Source organism: Triticum dicoccoides, chromosome 4A (assembly GCF_002162155.2).
Source record: "Triticum dicoccoides isolate Atlit2015 ecotype Zavitan chromosome 4A, WEW_v2.0, whole genome shotgun sequence".
Lineage (NCBI taxonomy): Eukaryota > Viridiplantae > Streptophyta > Magnoliopsida > Poales > Poaceae > Triticum > Triticum dicoccoides.
The window spans coordinates 245462893-245470012 of record NC_041386.1 but is presented as its reverse complement, the minus strand read 5'-3'; positions in this window follow the sequence as shown (position 1 = coordinate 245470012).

Below are 7120 nucleotides of genomic sequence, written 5' to 3'. Positions count from 1 at the left end.
TGTTGGTCCAAACAGAGCCACTTGAAGCGCCACCTTAGGGCAACTCAAGGGTTGGTTTTAGTTGTACGTAGTGTTCATCTGAGTGTGCCCTGAGAAAGAGATATGTGCAGCTCCTATCGGGATTTGTCGGCACACTCGGGCGGTGTTGCTGGATTTGTTTTAACCTGTCGGAGTGTCTTGAAGAACCGAGGTACCGAGTCTGATCGAAACGTCTCGGGAGGAGGTCTATTCCTTCGTTGACCGTGAGAGCTTGTCATGGGCTAAGTTGGGACTCCCCTGCAGGGATTTGAACTTTCGAAAGCCGTGCCCGCGGTTATGGGCAGATGGGAATTTGTTAATGTCCGGTTGTAGATAACTTAAACCTTAATTTAATTAAAATGAATCGACAGTGTGAGTTACCGTCATGGTCTCTTCTCGGCGGAGTCCGGGAAGTGAACACGGTGTTGGAGTAATGCTTGCGCAGGTTGTTCTCTAGTTTCTCGTTCGCGCTTTGCCTCCTCTTCTCGCTCTCTTTTGCGAACAGGATAGCCACCATATATGCTAGTCGCTTGCTGCAGCTCCACATATTTTTACCTTGCCTTACCTATAAACTTAAATAGTCTTGATCGCGAGGGTGCGAGATTGCTGAGTCCCTGTGGCTCATAGATTACTTCCAAACCAGATGCAGGGCCTGATGTTTCCGCTCCAGATGACGTGCTTGAGCTCAAGTGGGAGTTCGACGAGGACTCTCAACGATACTACGTGTCTTTCCCTGATGGTCAGTAGTGGTGCCCAGTTGAGGGTGATCGGGACCGTGTCGCATGTTGGGTTATCTTTTATTTTGGCGCCGTAGTCGGGCCATGAGTATTTGAATGTTGTAATGCTATTTATGTACTTTGTGTGACGTGGCGAGTGTAAGCCAACTATGTATCTCCCCTTTATTATTTATATTACATGGGATGTTGTGATGATTGCCTAACTTGCAACATTGCTTTCAATGCGGTTATGTCTCTAAGTCGTGCCTCGACACGTGGGAGCTATAGCCGCATCGAGGGCGTTACAAGTTGGTAATCAGAGCCTTCCCCGACCTTAGGAGCCCCATTGCTTGATCATTATTAGCGGCCGAGTTGTGTCTAGAAAAATGTTTTGAGTCATTTAGGAATTATTTATCGGAGAGCTTAGAAATTCTTTTTACTTCCCAGTCTCCTCGTCGCTCTGGTGGCATCCTGACGTAGAGTTTTGACTCTTCTCTTCTCAAATTTCACTAAAAAATATTTTAGGATCACGCGGGTATCTTGGAATCGTTCCGATGGTTTTATGACGAGAACATTGTCTTGGTGCCTCCTGTCAGGGGTTTTGTGGAAGTGTCCCGGGGAGTTGAGCTCTGAGGTGTTGTCGTCATAATTTTATCATTGCAATTCTGGAATACCTGAGTTTAGTACGCCGACATTGAAAATCTCTTTTATACAGTTCGTTGGTGAGATAACCTTGACGCCACCCAGTACTGGGGCGGGAGTTCGGGAGTATCGCCATAACTTGTATAACGGATGCTTTTCGAAGGTTGAGGTAGATGGTTTCTGAAGTTTTTCTCGGTTATGTGTTGAAGGATGGATACAGCTGGATATAGGATTTGCTAGTTTGGGTGAGATATTATGCTTCCCCTGTATCCCCAACACCTGATTGCATAACCGGAAAGGTTCGGGAGTTTCATAGGTGGGAATTCTTGTAGCTCTAGTTCTTCTTCCACGGATATTTGGTTTGAGATTGGGATTTCTTACCGAATATTCGTTCTTGATCCGTACCTTGTTGATTTATTTCTCTACCTAAATTCTAAGTGGCTTCTCAATTTATGGATATGTGACCATTTCAAGAGGAATGCATTCGTTCATTTTGTTCGGATGTGAAGACTTTATGTTGCAATTTTCATTCCGTAAGATTCAGCTTCATTTTATTTGTCAATGTGCTAACGGTGGTCAACCTCTTCAGGATGGCTCCCGCTAAGAGCATCAATCAGAATCAGAATCAGGATCCGCCACCACCTCCACCTCCTCCGGAGGCATGGCAAGCTGTGATGGCCGCAATCAATGCAAACACACAGTTGATCATACAAATTCTTCAAGAGCACAATCAAGGCAACCAAGGAAACCAAGGCAACAATCAGAATCACTTTGCTACACTCAACCAGTTCCTTGCTAACAGGCCAAAGACTTTCAGCAATTGTGTTGAGGCAACTGATGCTGACAATTGGCTCGTGGATCTGTGCAAGCATCTCGAGTGCAGTAACGTCAGGCCTGAGGACTTCGTCAAGTTCGCTTCCTTCCAACTCAAAGATCAAGCTGCAGAATGGTTCCAGCAGTACAAGGATTCCAGAGGTGGACGTGTGATCACTTGGGATGAATTCTGTCAAGACTTCAAAGCTCATCATATTCCCCAAAGCGTAGTTGAAAGCAAGCGTGAGGAATTCCGCAACCTGAAGAAGGCTCTTTGTCTGTTTATGACTACAACAAGTTGTTCCAGAAGCTCGCCCGCTTTGCTAAGCAGGACGTCCCTAATGAGAAGAGCATGATATACCAGTTCAAGGGTGGTCTCAGAGAAGAAATCCAGCTAGCTCTTGTTCTCTTTGAGCCCTTGAGGTACAATGAGTTCTACAACATGGCATTGAAGCAAGAGGCCGCTCAACTGAGGTGTGATGCTTCCAGGAAGCGAGTCAGAGATGCTACTCCTTCTTCCTCTACTCAAGTGGCCAAGAAGCAGAAGTATTGGCTTCCTCCTCCTCCGTTCCGTCAGCCGTATCAGCAGAAGAGCAAAGGTGGCAGTGGATCTTCCCATCCACCCAACCCTGGCTTTCAGAACAAGACTTCGTCTCAAGCTCCAAGATCGAGTGCTCCGTATCACCGTCCGCTTTCAGAGGTCACGTGCAACAAGTGCCAACAGAAGGGTCACTATGCCAACAAATGCTTCAATCAGAGGCGTCTTCCTCCTCCTCCTCCTGTGAGATTGGCAAGTACAGCTATGGTCAAGCATAACCCCAAGCACGCCAAGGTTAACATGGTGAATGCAGCTCAGGCAGAGGACTCGCCAGATGTTATCATGGGTAACTTTCCAGTTAACTCTTTTCCCGCAAAAGTTCTTTTTGACACTGGTGCATCGCATTGTTTCATATTAAGATCTTTTGTTTCCAAGCATGACTTTGTTTCGCAAATGTTGGATAAACCTATGGGAGTGGTTTCTCCGGCTAAGTCTATGAGGGCTACTTCAATAGTCTCGGATGTTTCTATCATGTTGGGTGACTTCAAGTTTCTGGCTTCCCCAATGGTTCTTGGTAACTCGGATATTGATCTTATTCTCGGGATGGATTGGCTTTCTAAGCACAAGGCTCAGCTTGATTGTGTAGCCAGGCAGATTCAATTGACTCATTCGTCTGAGGATGTAATTGTCTTTGCCGCGAATGATGATACCATCCGTCTATTTTTCTCTCAATGAGAAGGGTGAACTGGATGCTATCTCGCAAATTCCAGTCGTTTGCGAATATCAAGACGTCTTTCCAGAAGAGCTTCCAGGAATGCCTCCGCACCGGCCAGTCGAATTCGTTATTGCTCTTGAGCCTGGCACGGAACCAGTGTGCAAGCGTCCTTACAAGCTCGGACCTGAAGAGTTGAAGGAGCTGAAGAAGCAACTCGATATTCAAGAGAGAATGGGTCTCATCCGGCCTAGTTATTCTCCATGGGGTTGTGGTGTTCTTTTTGTGAAGAAGGATGGAACAGACCGACTTTGTGTTGATTACCGTCCATTGAACAAGAAGACCATCAAGAACAAATACCCACTTCCCAACATCAACGAGCTGTTCGAACAACTCAAAGGTGCCCAAGTATTCTCCAAGCTTGATCTCCGTATGGGTTATCATCAGATTCGAATCCGTGAGCAAGATATTCCCAAGACGACTTTCAGGACAAGCTATGGTTCATATGAATACACTGTCATGTCTTTTGGCCTCGTCAATGCTCCTCCGACTTTCTCTCGCATGATGAACTTCATCTTCAACGCCTACATCAATGACTTTGTTTTGGTCTATCTCGACGACATTCTGGTTTTCTCGAAGAACAAGGAAGATCATGCCAAGCACTTGTGTTTGGTACTCGATAAGCTCAGAGAACACAAGTTCTACGCCAAGTTCTCCAAGTGCGAATTTTGGCTCGATGAGGTTCTTTATCTTGGTCATATCATCTCTGCCAAGGGCATTGCGGTGAATCCTAAGAAGGTGTCTGCAATTGTGAATTGGGAACCTCCTCAGAACGTGAAGCAACTCCGTAGCTTCCTCGGTCTCGCAAGCTATTGTCGAAGATTCGTTGAAAACTTTTCTAAGATCGCGAAGCCTCTCTCAAATCTTCTCCAGAAGCACGTCAAGTACGTTTGGTCTCCGAAGTGTGACATTGCTTTCAACACTTTGAAAGAGAAATTGGTCACCGCTCCAGTTCTGACTCCGCCTGATGAACCCAAGCCGTACGAGGTCTTTTGTGATGCCTCTCTCCAAGGTCTTGGCGCAGTATTGATGCAAGAGAAGAAAGTTGTTGCTTATACCTCTCGCCAATTGAAGCCCAATGAGAAGAACTACCCCACTCATGATCTCGAGTTGGCGGCAGTTGTGCATGCTCTTTTGGCTTGGAGACATCTCTTATTGGGAAGAAAAGTGGACATTTTCACTGATCACAAGAGTCTCAAGTACATCTTCACTCAGCCTAATCTCAACCTCAGGCAAACTCGATGGGTCGAAATGATTCAAGAGTATAATCCGAGTATCGAGTATACTCCAGGCAAGGCCAATGTGATTGCTGACGCATTGAGCAGGAAGGCTTATTGCAACAGTCTGATTCTCAAGCCTTATCAACCCGAGCTTTGTGAAGCTTTCCGCAAACTTAATCCGCAAGTTGTTCCTCAAGGTTTCCTCGCCAACCTTCAGGTCTCTCCTACCTTGGAAGACCAGATTCGCCAAGCCCAGCTTCTTGATGCTATGGTGAAAAAGGTGAAGATTGGGATTGCCAAGAGTCAACCCAAGTACAAGTGCTACCGCCTTGATGACAAGCATACTCTCTTCTTTGAGGATCGTATTGTTGTGCCCAAAGGTGAACTTCGTAAAGTGATCATGAACGAGGCTCACAATTCTCTCCTCTCCATCCACCCTGGGAGCACGAAGATGTATCAGGACCTCAAGCAGGCTTATTGGTGGACTCGAATGAAGCGCGAGATTGCTCAATTCGTGAATGAATGTGATGTCTGTAGAAGAGTGAAGGCAGAACACCAAAGGCCAGCGAGTCTCCTCCAACCTCTTGCCATTCCAGAATGGAAGTTTGACCACATTGAGATGGACTTCGTGACTGGGTTTCCAAAGTCCAAGCGTGGCAATGATGCTATATTCGTTGTCATCGACAAACTCACCAAAGTGGCTCACTTTCTGCCTATCAAAGAGTCTATCACCGCAGCTCAATTGGCGGAACTCTATACCTCTCGGATTGTCTCTCTGCACGGTATTCCTCAAGTGATATCTTCAGACCGTGACAGCATCTTTACCTCCAAGTTTTGGGATTCATTTCAGAAGGCCATGGGCACCAACATCTGCTTCAGTGCAGCTTTCCATCCTCAAACTAGCGGTCAAGTCGAGCGTGTCAATCAGATTCTTGAAGATATGCTCAGGGCTTGTGTGATCTCCTTCGGCATGAAGTGGGAGGATTGTCTTCTTATGCTGAATTCTCCTACAACAACAGTTTTCAAGCAAGTTCGGGCAAGGCCCCATTGGAAATTTTGTATGGCAGGAAGTGTCGTACCCCTCTCAACTGGTCTGAAACCGGTGAACGTCAGCTGTTGGGTAATGACTTAATCACAGAGGCTGAGGAAATGTGCAAAGCCATTCGAGATAACCTCAAAGCAGCCCAATCCCGCCAGAAGAGTTACTATGATAGTAAGCACCGTGATTTGGCTTTCGAGATCGGAGATCATGTTTACCTCCGCGTCTCTCCTATGAAAGGTACTCGTCGCTTCGGTATCAAAGGGAAACTTGCCCCTAGATACGTGGGACCTTTCAAGATTGTCAGCAAGAGAGGCGATCTCGCCTATCAACTCGAGCTTCCTTCAAACTTTGCAAATGTTCATGACGTGTTCCATGTCTCTCAGCTCCGAAAGTGCTTCAAGACTCCTGATCGCACCGTCAACTTCGAGGACATTGAGCTCCAAGAAGATCTCTCCTATCGTGAGCATCCAGTTGCTATTCTTGAAGAGACTGAACGCAAGACTCGCAACAAGTCAATCAAATTCCTGAAAGTCAAGTGGTCACACCATTCCGACCGTGAAGCTACCTGGGAACGCGAGGATCACCTCCGTTCTGAGTACCCGGCGTTCTTTCAGTCCTAGATCTCGGGACGAGATCCTTTCGTAGTGGTGGAGTGTTGTAACACCCCGGATGTGATTTACCCAATATGTACTCCAACTCTTGCCATTTCCGGCCTTAAGTTATTTTATTTCTCGGGTTTGGGTTTTTCTCTCCGTGTGTTGTTGTCGTTGTCATGAATCTCATATCATGTCATCATGTGCATTGCATTTGCATACGTGTTCATCTCATGCATCTGAGCATTTTCCCCGTTGTCCGTTTTGCATTCCGGCGCTTCGTTCTCCTCCGGTGGTCATTTCTACCTTTCTTTCGTGTGTGGGGATTAAACATTTCCGGATTGGACCGAGACTTGCCAAGCGGCCTTGGTTTACTACCAGTAGACCGCCTGTCAAGTTTCATACCATTTGGACTTCGTTTGATACTCCAACGGTTAACCGAGGGATCAAAAAGGCCTCATGTGTGTTGCAGCCCAACACCCCTCCAATTTGGCCCAAAACCCACCAAAACCCTCTTCATCATCTAGAGCTTTCGGTCACGATCGCGTGGCCGAAAATCGCACCTCATTTGGACTCTCCTAGCTCCCTCTATGCCTATATATAGACCCCTCTTTTCAAATCTCGGATCCCCTCCCCGAAACCCTAAAAAAATCCTAGATCCGCCACACCGGACGTGTCCGGCCCGCGCCGGACAACGTCCGCCGGCAACCGCAACCAATCGGGAGGCGCCACGTGTCGCCGCCGCGCTCCCACCCCCGCCGGCCTG